The sequence below is a fragment of the Bos indicus x Bos taurus genome, chromosome 5 (assembly GCF_003369695.1).
Source record: "Bos indicus x Bos taurus breed Angus x Brahman F1 hybrid chromosome 5, Bos_hybrid_MaternalHap_v2.0, whole genome shotgun sequence".
In the NCBI taxonomy this organism is placed as follows: domain Eukaryota; kingdom Metazoa; phylum Chordata; class Mammalia; order Artiodactyla; family Bovidae; genus Bos; species Bos indicus x Bos taurus.
In genome coordinates, this window is record NC_040080.1 from 13,322,608 (window position 1) to 13,341,847 (window position 19,240).

Sequence of the window (19,240 nt, forward strand, 5' to 3'; positions counted from 1 at the left end):
AACAAAGACCCGGCACAGCCAGAAATAAATAAATAAATACATAAAATTACATGAAAAAAGTAGCTTTGGATGTGGCAGAGATGGCTGCAACAAAGTGGCCTCAGAGGGTCTCTCTCCTGTCTCAGTCAAGTTATACACTTTCAGATATTCGAAACTTTGTCTCACTGTGAGTGGTCAGAATTCCAAACATTAAATCCTTGGATGCCAAGGGTCTACCCCAGGGATGGCAAATACCTGGCACAGATACTCTTACTGTTAGAAGGGCCCCTAGCAGACATCACTAAGCCATCTTGGATGTCTTTCCTGCTGAGTCTTTAGCACCCACCGCCCGCTGAGTGCTTTCCAGGTGGCGCTAGTGGTAAAAAATCTGCCTGCCAGTTCAGGTAGACGGAAGAGACGCAGGTTTGATCCCTGGGTCGGGAAGATCCCCTGGAGGAGGGCATGGTAATCCACTCCAGTATTCCTGCCTGGAAAATTCCACAGACAGAGGAGCCTGGCAGGCTACAATCCAAGGGGTCGCAGAGAGCCGGACACGACTGAAGTGGCTTAGCACGCACCAGCTGAGTGGACTGACACAGCAGCCAAAACCCAGTTGCCCTTCTGGCCTTCTCCAGCTGTTGAATGAATGAGGTTTTGTTTTTTTTTCTTTAAATATTTTATTTGGCTGCGCCTGGGAGGCTCTTAGTTGCGGCTTGTGGGATCTAGTTCCCTGACCAGGGATTGAACCTGCGTCCCCTGCATTGGGAGCGCAGAGTCTTAGCCACTGGACCACCAGGGAAGTCCTAATGAATGGGTTCTTGATGGGGGAGACTGCAGACCAAAGAATGGCCGTTGCTGGACGGATTTCACCCTGGAGTGCCTTCATAGCAGATAATGACCTAGTGTTTTGTGTGTTTTCCTGCAGAAATATCCTGGGATCGTCTCTGATCTGTCAGCCGTCAAGGTGTTCACAGGAAATTCAAGGAAAAAACAGGTCAGTGCCGGTCTGGGTTCACTGTGTGGTGGGGCCTCTGAAGGTTTGAGTGTTATAAACTGTTTAAAGCCAGAGTCTCTCTTGCTCTTTCACTGTGGGGTGGGGACTGAGGATGGCCTGGGATGTTGACATTTTCTAGCTGTCTCTCTGCCCCCCAGCTCTTGACTTTGAATTGATAAGCCCCTTAAATTGGGCTTTGGGGGTCAGGGGAGATAGTCCCTCCTCCTCGCTGTTTCTGAATGGTGGCCGGCAATATTCTTAATTTCTTTCTTGACCACCCTGATGGTAGGGAGGAAGCCTGGGGGGATACAGGAGAGGCCTGTAACTTCCTGCTTCCTGTCTCCTCCCGGCAGTGGGCTTGGGAGCCAGGGTGGAGGACCTCCCGCCAGCCGGCCAGAAAGGAATCTCTGGGAATCTGGCCAGTCCCACCTGTGTCTGTTCCTTTATACTGGGCCCTGCAGGAAAGCCTCTAGCCCTCTGGGTGGGCACCCTCTGCCAGGATGCTCGCCGGGGGTCCTCATCTCTGCTCCTGCAGGCTCCAGGTGGATATTGCTGGTACCTTCTTTCTTCTCAGCACCCGTGTGTTGAGGCCCCTGCGGAGCTGGAGGTGGGCAGCAGCCTACCCAGGCTTCCGCTGTGGATGGTGCTGATTCAGGTTCCAGCGCTGCTGCCTACAGACCTGGGTCTTCTAATGTTTTACCTGATGTGTGTTTTATCCTGTGGCTTCCTCCTGCTGGGTGGTTTGTGAATGTCTTACCTTTCAGAACCTGGCTGCGAGGTGGAGGGGGTGGTGCGGTGATAAGGGTGGTGGCTGGGAAATTTTCTTGTCAAGAGTCCCTTCTTTGTTAATCCCAGCACAGCTATTTGGAGCCCCAGGAGCAGCCTTGGGCCTCTTACTGGCCTGTTTTGCTTTTCACATGATACTCAGGTGCCAGTATTCATATTTGTCATCGTCATCATCTGCCACAGTGTCAGTATGTCCACAACTAATTTAGGTTTCCTTGGTGCCTTAGACAGTAGAGAATCTGCATCTGATGTAGAAGATCTGGGTTCGATCCCAGGGTCAGAAAGATCCCCTGGAGAAGGAAATGGCAACCCACTCCAGTATTCTTGCCTGGAAAATCCCATGGACAGAGGAGCCTGGCTACAGTCCATGGGGTCGCAAAGAGTCCGACACGGCTGAGTGACTAACACACACACAGACACACCTAATTTAATATGAATGCAGTATTGAATCTTAATTTTACTCTCATTTAGTTTTCACGAGGGTCCTGTGGGGTAGCTAGCATTTCCCGTTTCGCAATGGCAGCCGTTGAAGTGGAGCGCAGGCCAGAGACTTGCCTAAGACCACATCTTTAGTGCTGGGGGTGGGGTCAGCAGCTCAACACACCTGCTGCCCCTGCCTTCCCAGCTGACCTTCGGCCCCTCCTATCAGGCCAGGGAATCTGTCTCGTCCCTCCTTGAGTCTGCAGTCTGCTGCAGCCAGGATGTAGGCTCTCATTCTAAGTCTCCCTTGGGGCCTGGCAGGGGACAGGGGGTGTGCTTCCAGTCTGCCGCCCTGGGATTTGGGGCACCGCCTACAGGACGACTGGCTGGCAGCCGGCATGAGGCCAGGCCGATGGAAGCCAGTCTGCTGAAAATCCGGTGGCGGGGATGGAGGGACTTGTGGACAAGTGGGTGAGGGTCATTGCCGGTCCTGCCTTGTCCTGCCCCATCACAGAGATCCCATGGGGCCTGCCCGGAGGGGCCCTGCCAGGCCCAGCATGCTGGGAGGAGCCTTGAGGGAGGAGCCGGACAGCTGAGCATCACTTGCCATCTAGCCAGATGGCTGTCCTTCTGTGGGTCTGTGCTGAAGGCAGAGTGGGGGTGGTTTGAGTAAAGGGCCTTCTGGACAGGAAGTTTATCCCCTCCTGAGGCTTTCTCAGGCTTTGATTTAGCTAGGTCTTCTCCTGCGGTTGAAAGCCTCTGGAGTGGTGACCAGCTCTGGGTGGATGGTCGTTTACTTCTGCCTGGTTAGGTGACCTGGGGCAGGCCCGTCTCCTCCCCTCCATTGCTCAGATGCCTTCTGTCTCTGGCCTTGAGGTGGATGGAGGACGGAAGGACGAGGTTAATGAGTGAACCAGAGCTCTGAGTCCAGATGGAAGCCGGTCTGGGGGCCGAGGATGTCCACAGAGACGGCTGCCCAGCTGGTTAGCTAGCGGCTTGACTTCTGTCCTGCACTGACGCCTCTGCGGCCACTCTCATTTCACCTGCTTCCTGCCCCAACCTGATGAGTTCAGGAGTGAGAGGCCCCATCTCTGGGCTCCAGCCCAACACATGAATAGTCTGAGCGTCAATTAGAGCCCCTGGCTTCCCAGGTGGCTCATATGTAAAGAATCTGCCTGCGACAAAAGAGACGTGGGTTTGATCCCTGGGTCAGGAAGATCCCCTGGAGGAGGAAATGGCAACCTGTTAAAGCATTCTTGCCTGGAGAATCCCATGGACAGAGGAGCCTGGTGGGCTACAGTCTATGGGGTTGCAAAGAGTAGGACACGACTGAGCGACTAACATCTTCTTAGAGCCCCAGTCTGGTGGAATGAGAACATCTGCCAGGTGGAGGCCGGCTTCCCCCTGCCCTCCTCTCAAACCAGATCCGCAGCCCAAACTCAGCGGCACTGGCGGGGCTCTCGAAGAGGCAGCCAGGAGCTGTGAGTCTGCGGGCTCACCTATCACCGCGTGCGCTTCGCTCCCCGATCAGTAGCCACGTGTAGATGAGGGTTTTTTTTTTTTTTTTTTTAATAATTTTTACTTATTGGCTGTGCTGGGTCTTCGTTGCTGCGTGAGGGCTTTTCTCTAATTGCGGAAAGAGGGAGAGCTACTCTCTAGTTGCGACGCACAGGCTTTTCATTGTGGTGGTTTTTCTTGTTGCAGAGCATGGGCTCTAGGCACGTGGGCTTCAGCAGTTGCAGATCCCGGATTTCTAGAGCATAGGCTCAATCGTTGCGGTACATGGACTTAGTTGGGCTTCCCAGTGGTAAAGAACCTGCCTGCCAGTGCAGGAGACGTGGGAGACTCAGGTTCCATCCCTGGGTCGGGAAGATCCCCTGGAGGAGGGCATGCCAGCCCACTCTAGTATTCTTGCCTGGAGAGTCCCTGGACAGAGGAGCCTGGTGGGCCCCAGTTCATGGGGTCGCAGAGTCAGACACAACTGAAGCAATTTAGCACTCACGCGTGAACTTAGTTGCTCCGAGGCATGAGGGATCTTCCCAGACCAGGGATTGAACCAGTGTCTCCTGCGTTGGCAGGAGGATTCTTTACTGCTTAGTCACTAGGGAAGTCCTAGAGATGAGTTTTGAGTGTCTGGCTTAATACTATCTGTGTGTTTGAGTTTCCCACCCCCTCCCCACTCCCCTTCCAGGACATGGACATTTATTGCACTTTGAATACTTGCTTGCTGAGAGTCTTGTAATCATCTCTACACCCAGTGTCAGCATTTGTAAAAATATCTGACCTGTGCTGCAAGCAGGAAAGGATAGGGGTGGAGAGCCGCCCAGGGGGTCTGAAGAGTCAGGCATCTCAGCCGGTCCCTGGAACCCCCCCACTTGTTGGGGAGGCCTGGCTGTCACTGCAGGAAGACTGAGGGTCCCTCAGCCCCCAGGTAGGATCTTGATGTGCTTCTGGCCTTGGCCTTGGCAGCGCAGGGCCACTGCTAACTGTCATAGCATCTTTGTGCAGATTCAGAAAATGCACTGACTCAATGGACATGAATTTGAGCAGACTCCAGAAGACAGTGAAGGACAGGGAAGGCTGGTGTGCTGTAGACCATGGGGTCGCAAAGAGTCGGACATGACTTAGTGACTGGAAAACAACAGGTGAGAAAGAAAATAAATTAGAGTGAGTAAACTGTTGTAAACCTGAGCAACGTCCCACTCCTCCCGGGCCAGCCTTCTGGAGCCCTGGCGGGCAGTGGCCTATGCTTGTGCGTCCGTCCCAGCAGAGCTTGTGCTCCCTGCAACCCCGGGAGGAGAGGGGGTTGGGTTCAGAGCTGGGGAGAGGGCCTGGGGTGGGAACGGGCCTCTGAGAGCAGTGGACAGGGGAGGGGTGTGATCTCAGGGGGTGCTCAGAGCAAGGGTAGAACCGGGTGTGGCTGTGCGTGTGTGTCAGTGAGTGTGTGTGTGTATGTGTGTGTGTATGTGTATGTGCGAGTATATGTTTATGTGTAAGTATATGTGTGTGTGCGCGAGTGTGTGTTTGTCTGTGTGTATATGTGTGTGTGTATGCGTGTGAGTGTGCATACGTGTGTGAGTATGTGTGTATATGTATGTGTGTGAGTGTGTATACGTGTGTGTGAGTATGTATGTGTATATGTATGTGTATGTGAGTGTGTATACGTGTGTGTGTCTATGTGAGTATGAAAATGTGCACAAGTGTGTGTATGTATGTATGTGTGTGTGTCTTTGAGTATGCATGTGTGTATACGTGTGTGTGAGTATGTAAGTGTATATGTGAGTATGTGTGTGTGTATGTATGTGTGTGACTGTGTATACATGTGTGTGTATGTGTGTGTATATGTATGTGTGTGTGTGAGTATGCATGTGTGCGAGTATATATGTGTGTATCTGTGAGTATGCATGTGTGTATATGTGTGTGTCTGTGAGTATATGTGTGTGTGTCTGTGAGTATGCCTGTGTGTGTATACGTGTGTGTATGTGTGTGTATATGTGAGTATGTGTGAGTGTGTATGTGTGTGTGTATGTACGTGTATATGTGAGTATGTGTGTGTGAGTGTGTATACGTGTGTGTGTATGTGTGTGTATATGTGAGTATGTGTGTGTATGAGTATGCGTGTGTGTGAGTATATATGTGTGTATCTGTGAGTATGCATGTGTGTATATGTGTGTGTCTGTGAGTATATGTGTGTGTGTCTGTGAGTATGCCTGTGTGTGTATACGTGTGTGTATGTGTGTGTATATGTGAGTATGTGTGAGTGTGTATGTGTGTGTGTATGTACGTGTATATGTGAGTATGTGTGTGTGAGTGTGTATACGTGTGTGTATGTGTGTGTATATGTGAGTATGTGTGTGTATGAGTATGCGTGTGTGTGAGTATATATGTGTGTATCTGTGAGTATGCATGTGTGTATATGTGTGTGTCTGTGAGTATATGTGTGTGTGTATGTGTAAGTGAATATGTGTGTGCACAAGTGTGTGTGTGTATGTGTGTGTGTCTGTGAGTATATGTGTGTGTATGTGTGTGCGAGTGTGTGTGTGTGTATGTGTGTGTGTATGTGTGTGTCTGTGAGTATGCATGTGTGCATGTGTGAGTATGTGTATGTTTATGAGTATATCTGTGTGTGTATATGTGTGTCTGTGAGTATACCTGTGTGTGTGTGTGAGTGTGTGTGAGTGTGTGTGTGTGTGTGTGCGAGTATGTGTGTGTTTGTCTCAGCATGTTTGCACGCGTGGGTTTGTCTAGAAGGACGTTCTCCTGCATTGTTCTCTTAGCTGAGAGGCCCACCTGAGCCCTTTCACCAGGTCAGCATATACTTGTGATGCGAATGCCTCCCTCCCTTTAGAGTGTGAAGCAAACACAGTCCCTGGCTCCCGGCCCCAGCATGGAGGCTGAGGTTTTGGGTCAGTGCTCTCCAACAAGCCCCTGGGGCGTGAGTCCTGCCCTGGCAAGTTCCCCCACCCCCCTCTGCCACGGTTGGAAGGGCTCAGAGGAGCGGGGTGCCAGGTGGGTCCGAGTAGGAGCTGTGAACATGTAGAATGACATGTTTTGTTTCGGGGAAAGTGAGGTGGAGCTCGAAGCTTGCCATTTCCGCTTGTCTCATCCTGGGAGATTCTAAACAACTTTGTTTAAACACTGGACATGCTGACTGCAGAGTCCTGAATCAGGAAGAGCCCTTGGGTCCCCCAGGAAAGCGATCAGGTTTGAAGCCAGAGTTGGGCTCTGGATGTAGCACGTGGGACCCGAGGGTGGGGGGAGCTCTCGGAGCACCCCCGGGGTGTGAGTCACTCCACACTTGCAGCTATTACAGAGGGGCTCCTGCTGGCTTGCTGCTGGGCTGGGCACCAGCACGGGGTCACCACCCACCATCCAGGCTGGGGCAGCGGAGAGGGAAGCGGGGTGGATTCTGGTCTGGGCTCTGCCTGCCCCTGCTGTAGACCCAGAAGCTGGGAATGGTGGTGGCCAGCTGGCCTGGGTCCATGGATGTCTCCTACGAGGGGCAGGCAGTCCCTGCAGTGTACGGAGCATAATACAGGACACTGTCTTATCGAGGGCAGGGTTGGGTGGGCTGTTCTCTGAGGACCCCCAGAGGAGCCCAGGGAAGATGTGGCTTGGCCTTAAGAGACCAGGATGGCAAGCTGGGAGGTTGGGTCAAGACGGTCATGGCCCAGTGATTGGGCTGGAAGCGGGAGGAACAAGCTGGCCATGGGGGGCGAGCCTTCACTCAGGGGCACCTGGAATGCCCCCCAGAGAAGGCTGATCTTGGCAGACTAGCAGTGGACAGCTGGTGTTGGCCCCCGAACAGCAGAGTGTGGAGAACGAAAATGGATTTTTAGGAAAATAGGCTTGTTGCAGAATTCAAGGTGAATTTTTTAAAAGTACCTTTTTGTTATGGTTGTTGCACAAAAATAATACAAACTCCTTATAACCTTCAAATGATACAGATGTTGTGGAAAGGGAAAGTCTCTATAATCCTACCCTTCTGAGGCAATCACTATTAATACTTTGGCTTATGTTCTTTCCAGGTATTTTAATGATAGACTAGCATCCAGCTGTCTACCTACTATCTTAATTTCCATAAATAGCATCGCATTATACTGACTGGAAGGGCTTCCCTGATGGCTCAGATGGTGAAGAATCTGCCTGCAATGTGGGAGACCAGGTTTGATCCCTGGATCGGGGAGATCCGCTGGAGAAGGGAATGGCAACCCACGCTAGTATTCTTGCCTGGAGTATTCCTGGAGTATTGCCTGGACAGAGGAGTCTGGCGGGCTACAGTCCTTGGGGTCCCAAAAGGTCAGACATGACTGAGTGACAAGCACGATATACTAAGTGGAAACTTCTTTTGCTGTCTGAGCTGATCCTCAAGCACCAGGCACGGCTCAGCTGGGCTTGGCACCTGAGCTTGTGGATGCGGATGCGGTCAGTGGGGGCTCTGCAGGGCCTGGGTGGTCCGGTGGCAGTCAGCTGGGAGCTCTGGAGGGTGGCCTGGGTGGTCCAGGAGCCCCTCTGGCACATGTTGGGCTGGTACTGGCTCGCGGCTTGGCCTGTCTTCCCCCACGTGATTTCTCATTTTCAAGGGACCTGGCCTTTTAAGTGAAAACGGAATCTTGAAGACCTCTTGAGATGAAAGTTCTGAGGTCTCACGATGTAATATCCACCCTCCGCTTGGTCAGAGCAAGTCACTAGACCCGCTGGAACCTTAGGGCTGGGGCAGAGACACCCCTCTTTTTTTTTTTTTAATTTAATTTTATTTTTAAACTTTACATAATTGTATTAGTTTTGCCAAATATCAAAATGAATCCGCTACAGGTATACATGTGTTCCCCATCCAGAACCCTCCTCCCTCCTCCCTCCCCATACCATCCCTCTGGGTCGTCCCAGTGCACTAGCCCCAAGCGTCGTGCATCGAACCTGGACTGGCATCTCGTCTCATACATGATATTTTACATGTTTCAATGCCATTCTCCCAAATCTTCCCACCCTCTCCCTCTCCCACAGAGTCCATAAGACTGTTCTATACATCAGTGTCTTCTTTTGCTGTCTCGTACACAGGGTTATTGTTACCATCTTTCTAAATTCCATATATATGCGTTAGTATACTGTATTGGTGTTTTTCCTTCTGGCTTACTTCACTCTGTATAATAGGCTCCAGTTTCATCCACCTCATTAGAACTGATTCAAATGTTTTCTTTTTAATGGCTGAGTAATACTCCATTGTGTATATGTACCATAGCTTTCTTATCCATTCATCTGCTGATGGACATCTAGGTTGCTTCCATGTCCTGGCTATTATAAACAGTGCTGTGATGAACATTGGGGTACACGGAGACACCCCTCTTGATGGGAGGGCTGGCAGAGTCATGTCAAGAGCAGGTGTGTTGAGCAGTGGGAGGGTGGGGGTGTGCAGTCCCTGCACGGGCCCAGGAGGAAAGACTGGGATGCTGGGGGCTCGACCTCATAGACGTCTGGAGGACAGTCCAGGCTCTGCCCCTTCTCAGCCCCCTCTGCCCACGTGGGTCACCCAGGGAGACTGGCAAGGCAGGAGGCTTGACCCTCCTGCTGGCTTAGTGGTACATTCTGTGTGTGTGTGGCGGGGGAGCATATCTGGCAGGAGGTGAGGGTGAGCTAGAGTGAGGGCTTTGTAACGGACAGCTCTCTGGCTGAGAAGTAGGGCGGGAGCCTGCCTGTCCTCCGGAAGCTGCTGGCCCCTTGGCTACTTGGTACCAGCTGCTGATTCTCATGGCATCTCTGGAGAATGTGTGTCAGTGAGTGAAGCAGGGGTCCTAATGAAAGCCAGTTGGTCACTCCAGACTCAGGCCTCTGCTGGCCACTCATTCATTCATTCGCCCAGCAAACGGGACACCCCCCGGTGGTCCAGACTTTCTCTCCCCGTCCCCTCCCACATTTAGAGGTGGAGCAAGAAGACCCTCCTGCTTGATCCGACTTTGCTTCCCAGACAACTCAACAGTGGACCTCACATTCTGACTTCCCCTGATGTTTCTGTTTGTATAGCTATCTTATCACCTGCCACTTGTGGTATCTCTTCCTTCGTGTGAAATGTCTGAAATGGCTGGGAGGCAGAAGGAAATGGGGTGGGCGGGGGAGAGCCAGCTGGGGGCGGGGCGGGGGGGTCCTTGAGGAATGCCTCTCCCAGGTCTGAGGGTGCTGCTGTGGAGCCGCTAGAGAAGAAGTCCTCCCAGGGCTCTCATTCATCCTGCTTCCCTCTCCCTGGGGCCCCCGCCTGGCCTTGATGAAGTGCACTTTCCTGCACACCGTGTTCTTTTCTCCTGTCATCTGCCTGGTGCTTTGTGCATTCATCAACCGAGAACAAAGGCCGAGAGGGCTTTCACGTTTGAAAACCCCTTGGTGTTTTATTTTCTCCCTGCTCCCTCCCAGCATCTCTCGGAAAAGAACCGTCTTGTGGCTGAAAGGTTTGCTGTTTGTGAAACCGTCCAGGCCGCACGGCTCGGCCTTGTGGCCCTTCTCTCCCCTTCCTAGGCTGTCCCGGTGGGGAAGGGACCCAGCTCAGAGACAGGACAGGGCTCGGTGGGGACTGGGGGCAGGACGGAGCAGGCCACTGCAGCTGCCCTGATGCTTTCCCAGGTGCCGGGCCGCCGGCGTCCTGCTCCTGTTGCCGGCTTCATGATATCTGATCAGCTCTCGGGCTTAATGTGTCCCGGTGCTTAGAGTTAAGAACGTGCAGAGCTGACGCTGCAGACCTTGGAGAAATCTGGCCTCACAAGTGAGACAAGGAACCTCAGCCGCTCCTTTTGGCCGAGGAGCTGGAAAAACTAAATGGAGGTTCTCAGCCTGCGCCAGCCGAGAGTCTGCCACTTCCAGGCGGACGGTAGGTAAACTCTCCCTCTGGGGAGACCCAGGAGGCCCGTCTCTGATCCCTAACTTCTCTGCCCATGCCTCCCCCCAGAGTTCTGGTTCTCTGTGGCTGGGAGGATGGATTCACATGTCAGCAGCGTCAGGAGCCATCGGCAGGTGAGCCCTGGCCAACTTTGAGTCTGTGAGGGTCCCCGTCATCTTTTGGCCCTGGTGCTCTGTGTGATCAGAGGATGTCAGGTGATGTGAGGTTAGGTGAGTCTCTGACCTGTTCTGGGCTACCAGAGGCCTCTGTTTCATCAAGTTCTCCCATTTCCCCCTGAGGCTTGGCCCTGCAGCATCCATGGCACCAGGTCTGGGCTCTGAAGGCCGAGTGAGAAGGGATGGGATCGCTTGTAGAGGGGGCCAGAGCTCTATCTACAGGGCTTGGGGGAGAAGCCCGCCTCACCGGCTGAAGCCTCAGGCGTGGTAGTTGGACCTAGTTTGGAATAAAACTGATGCTATGTCTGTTTCATCATTTGCTTTCATCCCTGCTCATCCAAATGACGCTCGGTTGGTGGTGCTGTGCCTGTGATAGAGGTGGGGGGACCTGACCCTCTCTTTGTGGGGCAGGGTGAGGGAAGGCACTGGGCTGGGGGCGGTGAGCCCCACCCTGACTGTGGAGCACAGGTAGGGGTAGGCTGCAATTCCTTAGACTGTGGGGGCTTTTCTCCTTTGGACCCCCACCAAAAATGGCTACATTTTCAATTTTCCAAAAATTAAATTTTCCTTACCTCAAAATAAATTTTCATTGCCAAAAAATCCTCACAGGCATTCACTGGAGGGATGGTGCAGCTTTAAACAAACACCTAAGAGACAGTATCTGTCTTAGGACAGTGGTTAAGTCAAGTATCGTTGACATTTCTGACTTGTGTCAGGAGCTAAACCATTCGGGGATGCCACATCTTAAACCCCGTGGTGCAGTCTCCACCCACGCTGGTGTTTCTGAGACCCTGCGTCCCTTTCCCCACTTCTGGACTCTGAGCAGCATTCACGTGGCCAGAGGACTCAAACTGAAGACTTGTGCAGCCTCCAGTCTCTGCCCGGCTGGGGCATTTCCGTCAACTCACCTCAACCTCTGTCTCTTTATTTCTGCTGAAAGGCAGAGGCCTGGATTTTCCCCTCCACTGATGCTCTGCCTGTTTTCTCATCACTCAGCACTCAGTACACACTCAAATCTCTTTTGAGTGAATGAATACTTACTTCGAGATATGAAAAGAAACATGTCCTTCATCCAGTCCATTTCCCCAGACACTTGGAGCACTCGCTTGATTTAAAACCATCCATCTTCATGGTGGGCTTCCCTGGTGGCTCAGACAGTAAAGAGTCTGCCTGCAATGCAGGAGACCCCGGGTTCGATCCCTGGGTTGGGAGATGGCAACCCACTCCAGTATTCTTGCCTGGAGAATCCTGTGGACAGAGGAGCCTGGAGGGCTACAGTCCGTGGGGTCTCAAAGGATCGGACACGACTGAGCAGTTAACACATCTTCACAGTCTCAAGGCTGGGAGCTGTCTCTGGGGAGGGCGAGGGACTCAACCCAGGAGCTTCTTATTAACGTGTCCACATCTGGGAGGGAGACTGATGGTGACCTCTCCCGAGGAGGCGGACAGGAAATTGTGGGTAAGAGGAGGACACTGCCTGGAAGTTTCCCGAGGCTGACTCCCCCAGGAGCTCCCCGATAGCAGAGTGGAGAGGGCTGGAACCAGCCTGGCCAGACCCCGACCCTGGACTCGGTCTCTCTTACCACTCCCCTCACCTGCTCCCACCTTCCTCAGCTCCCCCTGGGAGCACCTCAGAGTTCCCAGCACCTGTGTGTGGTGACCCCGCAGTGTTGTAGGAAAACATGCACCCAAAATGGCCAAATCCCGGAGGACTTGGGAGAGGCACGTGTGCGGTTATTTTGGGTTTGGTGGGCCGGGCTCGAATCTCTCTGGCATTCCCGGCCGCTGGCCTCTCTCAGAATTGACCAGAATGGAAGGATGGTAGAAATTGAGGCTCCAGGAATAGCGCAGGAATTTGCTCATTCTTAACCCCTTAACGAGGTGCCGCCCTGCCCGGAGCCCACAGGGTGCTGGAATGGGGAGTGGGGAGGAGGTAGAGCTCAGGCAGTTTCCTCTTTTTCATCCGGGGAGGAGCGGGAGGCAGCTCAGGGCTGACTCGAGGCCAATCTGATAAGGAGCAGCATTTAGAGGCCAGAGGAGTGTCCCTCCCCACGCTGGCCCATCCCTGCTTCTTCAGGGGGTTGCCTGGTAAACTCCCAGCGGCTGGGTCGGTACCTCCCTCTCTCCGGATCTCTGCTCTTTCTGTTTCTGGGTCTCTTGGGCCTCGGCAGGCTCGGGCAGCTCTGGCCTTGGGTCTTGGGGAGCCTCGTCTCTCTCTCCCTCCCCCAGAGTCAGGCTCAGGGACCCTTTTGTTCAGTGCACGTGACGGGGGCAGGTACCAAGCACCCACCCTGTGGCAGGTCAGGAGCCCAGGGGCGCCAGGCACCTGCCTTTGCCCCGGAGGAGCTGGGCTGGTTGTGCAGAGACCGTGTAGACCGGCACAGACTCAGCACCATCCGCAGCCCTGGAGGGGCAGTGAGGATCGTAGCAGGCGAGCGGGTCAGGGGAAAGAGCAGCCCCAGAGGACCCCTCCCTGGTCCTGGGTCAGCCACATCACTTCTCTGGACCTTCCTGTTCTTCAGTGTAAAGTGAGGAGTCTGTGATCCCCAAGTCCTTTCTAGGCTTGAGAGTTTCCCTGATTCCAGGGGTCTCGGGGAGGAAGACCCTTCTTAGATGGGTGGGATATTTTTGTTGCCTCCCCTCTGTGTTCCAAATGGGCTCCCAGGGTGGACCTTTCAGCTGGATCATCCCCATGGGCTCGGATGTCACCGCTGGGTCTCTAGCCTCTCTCCTGTCTTCCTGCACGGGAATCTGGGAAGTCTGACTTTAGGTTCAAGAGCTTGGTTGTCCTCGTACAGGAGGAGGTGGTCACCCCTTGGGCTACAAGATGAGGTCCGAGCCTCTGAGTGAGGCTCAGAGTCTGCAGGGACCTGGAGCAGTGTCCAGCCTCCCTGCTGCCCACCTGAGGCCACTCTGTCCGGTTTGTCTTGGATGTCCTCCACGCAGGCTCCCACTTCTCGGTGTCCTTGGCGTGGTCTGCCTGGCTCAGAGCGCCCCTCTCATCCTGCATTGTTTTTTCTCTTATGAGCATTGCTTTAGCACATTTGAAAGCTTGGTCAGCCATTATATCTTCAAGTATTTTTCTCTTTTTTTCACCATACCACGTGGCTTGTGGGATATTAATTCCCTGACCAGGGACGGCACCCAGGCACCCAGGTGAAAGCGTGGAGTCCTAACTACTGGACTGCCAGGGAATTCCCTCTTTTTTTTTTTTAATTTTCATAATATAATTCTGTTTATGCCAATACATCTAATGTTATTTCAACATGTAATATAAAAATATTTTACATTCTTTTTATACTAAGTTTCAAATGTAGTGTGTGTTTTATGCTTATAATCCATCCATTTGGACAATAACTTTTCATTGGAAAAACTTGGTCTGTTTTTAGGTACAAAATTTACAGTTGAAGAAGTGGATTCACATATTTCAGTTGTTCCAAACAAGCTTAAACCAAGTGTTCCAAATACATGTATCAGTTTCCTCATAATTGATGTTTGTAAATTAAAACAAAAAATTAAAACTTCTTCAGTAAGTACATTTCAAGTGCTCAATACACCATGTGGGTTGTGGTCGCCAGATGGTGCAGCTCTGAAATGATCTCTCCAGAGCTACTTTTGACATTCGTTAAAGATATGTGTATAGATTTTGGTCTTACTTTTCAATTACATGGTAATTAATATTCCCGATCTGCTTCTTTTTGGTCCCAAGTTCCTTTCTTTCCTTTCTTTCCAAGACATAGTTTTCCACTTTGTTCACCCAAAGTCCTCATTTAATTCACGGCACCTCATTTAATTCATGGTGCCAGTCCAGTCTAACGATGTTAGTTCAAGGGCAGAGGCCTCTCCTAAACTCCTATCTATTATTATCCAAACCCTGCTTCCCTCTGTTACCCTGTGCAGAGGACTTTATGCCTGGAATGCTCTCATATTATCTACTTTAATCTTCACAATTATATAAATAAGTAGGCGGGCTGGTATTTACAGATAAAGAATTATCCAAAAGATAATTTCAATTATCTTTGGAATTCTTTAATTCCAAAGAATTAAAGTAGATTTATATATTTGTCCAAGTCACATGGATAGTGATGAAGCAGAATTGGAATTCATCTTTCTTAACTTTCCTACTATATTATGATAAACAGAATGTCAGACCCTTTTCTTACTAGTCCCATCCAGTCCTGTGTTGTAGGCAAGTATACAGAGTTCTTAGGATTAAAAAAAAAAAAAATTCATCTCTAGTAGTAACTCAACTGAAATTCCTAGGAAGTCAGCTTGTTAAAACCATGTTTACAAAAAATCAAGAACTCTCATTTTAGAAACAAGATTCTTCATTTAAATCACCGTCTTGCAATGAGTTGGCCAGGGGGAGCACATCTCCTTGTGTATATAGACCTAGGAGATAAACAGGAGAAGAGCGACTGTGGTAGCATTGGCCAGCTGAACTCTTCCACCACCTGGAGCCTTTGAAGAGCTGTGGCACAGGCCCAGCCATGCTGTGATGATCACGGGACCAAACAGCTTCCTGCCTTCCTCCTCATGCAAGAGGTTCTGTTTCTTATGAAGCAAGAGGTTGTATGCCAAGCTGATAGCCCACAGGACACAAAGGAATATGTGTATTGCAGACACACTCTTCCAAATAAAGTTACCTGTGACAAGAGGGTTAAGTCCAACACGCAGGGTCAGAGTGGCGGGAATCGTATACACAACCACCCACAGTTCTGCATCCGGATAGTTCACCTGCACAAAGACCGCCAGCGTGAAGAAGGCGCCCACGAGCCAGGCGCAGGCGCGCCATAGGCCCCGCGCCCCGCGCCCCGCCCCGGCGTCATGGTCGGGCGGACGGGCCGGGGGAATTCCCTCTTCACCTATTTGTCTGTTCCCTCTTCTCTGTTTCTGGAACTTTAATTGCATGTATATTTAGACTGATGTCCTGTAGGTTGTTGATGCGCTGTTGACTTTTTTTTTTTTCTGTCATTTTTTCTTTCTGTGCTTCATCTTGTCATTACGTCTTCAAGACTTTTCCTTGGGCAGTGTCTAATCTGATGTTAATAACTCCCCTTCCGTGTATCTTTCATTTCAGATACTGGGTTTTTCATTTCTAGAAGTTCCATCTGAGTCTTCTTTATATCTTTCATGTCTCTTCTCATTATCCTTGTGTTTTCCTCTAGTTTCTTGTGCTCACGGAACATACAGTAGCTGTTTTTCCATCCTTGTCTACTGGTTTCATCATCTCTGTCATTTTTGGGTCTGTACTCTTGACTGCTTTTTCTCCTGCTTCTTTGAGTGCCTGGTAGCTTTTGATTGAATGTTAGACGTTGTGAATTGAATCTTGCTGGATTTTGTTCTATCTCTTCAAATCCTATTGGAGTTTGTTCTGGCATGCCTTTAAAGGGCTCTGTGCTTGTTGAGTTGCTCAGTCGTGTCCGACTCTTTGCCACCCATGGACTATATCCCTCCAGGCTCCTCTGTCCATGGGATTTCCCAGGCAAGAATACTGGAGCGGGTTGTCAGTTCCTCCTCCAGTGAATCTTGCTTGTAAGCTTTGTTAGGGTGGACCCACCTTCAGCCTAGGGCTCTCTCAGCTTCGCAACTGAGGCATCGCCCTCTGAGGACACGCCAGCACCTGGTGTGTCGTGAGCTCTCTGCTCTCGGTGGTGGGAGTGCAGCTCTGCAGGGTGGCTGGCTCCCCGCTTTCTGTCAGTTCTGTCCCCTGGCTTGTGCTGTTTTACCCTACACTTGTGTGGGTCAGGCGGGGAATCCAGGGGACTCTTCTCTAGAGCACCCTATCCGTGCAGTGCCCTTCTCTCCAATGAAAGCAAACGTGTCAGTCACTCAGTCGTGTCTGACTCCATGCTATGAACTGTAGCCTGCCAGGCTCCTCTGTCCATGGAATTCTCCAGGCGAGAATACTGGAGTGGGTAGCCATTTCCTTCTCCAGGGGATCTTCCCAACCTGGGGTTCAAACCTGGGTCTCTTGCATTGCAGGCAGAGTCTTTACCGTCTGAGCTACCGGGAAAGCTCTTCTCTCCAATGTTCTGCCCTAAGAATTCTGTCTCCATGAATACCAATTTCCGTCTCCTCAACTTGAAGGGACCACTGGACTCCATGTGGATCCCTCACCCTGAGCTGTTACGTGGATGCTGCCTCCAGGCAGTAAGCTGGGCATCACAGAACTCTTTCTTTTGTTTCCTTCTTTCAGAGATCACAGTCCAGAGTTACCTGTTGTCCAGCGTCTGAAGCCCATGTTTCATGCCTTCTGCCAGCTTTCTAGTTGTTCAAGGGGCAAGGGTGAAGCCAGCCTTCACTGTGGCTACAACCCGAATCTGGCATCATGGGAAACTCCCCTCGGGCTAGTCATCTCTCCTACAGGAAAGACCCCATAAGCACCATGTTGTACGTGGTTTTATTTCTTATCGCTCTACATAGGCTGTCTCCCTGAGCAAAAGATGATATGGTATTTTTCTTAGTATCCCTTTTACCTAGTCCAGTGCTGGGCATATAGGAGGCAGCTCATGTTTTAGATTTTTTGGCTTTTTGTAATATGTATTTTTATTTATTTATTCGGCTGCTCTGGGTCTTAGCTTCGGTGTGTATCGGGATCTATTCCCTGCCCAGAGATGGAACCCCAGGCCCCCTGAATTGGGAGTACAGAATCTTAGCTGCTGGACCACCAGGGGAGTCCCTCATGTTTGCTGATCCAATGAATAGAAGAGATGAATGGAAGGGACTATCAGCTAATTGTGCTGTTACAGGTTGCTAGGAAGAACGATGCTGCCCTGGGTATGAAGTTTTAGATTCTCTCCTTGCTCTGTGGCATTTACACCACGTCTGCATCTGGGTTTTGTTAATTCTGGTTGGGATACTGACAAGTCTGAATGCGTCCAGAGGAGGATGACTAAAATGGTGGGAACTACACCCCATGGGAATTGGATGAGGATTTGGGAATGCTTGTTTGTCTGGGGATTATTTTTATGGAGTGTGACCGGGAGGCCTGGCGTGCTGCGATTCATGGGGTCACAGAGAGTCTGACATGACTGAGCGACTGAACTGAACTGATGGGGAGGAGGGCATACACAGTAGTGGCCCCCCTTCATGTGTGGGACTGATGTGGAATAGGAGGGTTTAAACATGTCCTGTGGCTTCAAAGCCGAGATCCCCGAATGCCTAGGACCTGTGGGGATTCCAGGAGGTCAGGGGTGGACTCAGTTCCAGAAAGAACTCTCTAACAGCTGGAGCCGTCGGCTGTCCAGCAGAGGAAGGGTGGGCTACCTTGGGAGGTCCTGAGCTCCCCACCACTGCTGGGGTTTAAGCAAAGACTGACACTGATCTGGAGTTTTGTTTGGGATTGTAAGAGTAGATATAGTGTTACACAAAATACTCTCCAAGATAGTTTTCTACTCAATGATGTTGAATATTTTTTTAAATTTATTTTTAATTGAAGGATAACTGCTTTGCAATATCGTGTTGGCTTCTGCCATACAACAACCTGTCAGCCTTAAGCATACGTCCCCTCCCTCTTGAACCTCCCTCCCACCTCCCCATCTTATTCCTGCCTTTGAGCCCATGATTTATCCCCCCTCCCAACTCTGCAGCACACACACATACACACATGCACACATGTGCATAACCAAGTTCAGGAAACACACTTGCAACATGCTCCCTACTACTCTTGTGACTCTCCTCCCAGCCTCCATTATTGGGCCTCGTCTGGGGCCCTGATGACTGGCCCCTGCTGCCCACGCTGGGCCCTGTCGTTCCCCTTCTGCCTGCCTGGCACCCCGTGGATCCGCTGGTCCTGTGTCAGCGCCTCGTCGCATTGTCTTCTATGTCTGGACACACAGAGCCTTTGAGACATGATGACTCTGAGCATCCTGCCTCCCGCACGGCAAACCCTGGCAGCCTTTCCTGTACTGGTGAACATCCCTCTGCCGGGGCACCGCTGCCCTAGACCTGGTCTTTGGCTTGTTTCTCTGGGTCTCGGGTCTCTGCCTCTGGGGGAACCCTCTCCTCCCTGGACTGCTTGCGCCCAGGAGATGTCACTTCTGGTTCACGGGTGCTAGGGAAAGTCAAAGAGAAAGTGTTAGTTGTTCAGTCGTGTCTGACCCTTTGCGACCCCATGGACTGTAGCCCACCAGGCTCCTCTGTCCATGGGATTCTCCAGGCAAGAATCCTGGAGTAGGTAGCCATTCCCTTCTCCAGGGGATCTTCCCAACCCAGGGGTCGAACCTGGGTCTCCTGCATTGCAGGCAGATTCTTTATCTTCTGAGCCACCAGGGTGGTCCTGGCAGATTCTCAAGGGACCTGCCTCAAGCACCTGCCTTTCCCCTTTTCTAAGTGGCCTTCAGGGAGCTCCAAATAAGGCTCCAGGCTGGGAAGGATGGGCAGGGCTACAGCTCGGTGGGTGTGGGGAGGGGAAGGGGTCAGTGTCTCAAGGAGCAAGCCAAGGGTCCTGTCTCTTGAAGCTTTGTTGCCCCACCTCTGTGTGGAAGGAGCCTGGTCAGGTCACTTGTAAGTGGGCTACTG

General features: G+C 51.5%; 1 protein-coding gene and 1 pseudogene across 1 annotated transcript in view; one reads left to right on the forward strand and one right to left on the reverse strand.

The window, feature by feature from the left end:
• The window catches only part of TSPAN9 (tetraspanin 9), a 192,834-nt gene that overhangs the window by 6,819 nt on the left and 166,775 nt on the right, over positions 1–19,240 (forward strand). The window contains exon 2 of the mRNA XM_027541045.1: positions 905–973. The gene's annotated coding sequence lies outside the window, so the exon portion shown is untranslated. The remainder of the gene's footprint in view (positions 1–904; positions 974–19,240) is intronic.
• On the reverse strand, positions 13,900–16,591 carry LOC113892316 (annotated as a pseudogene).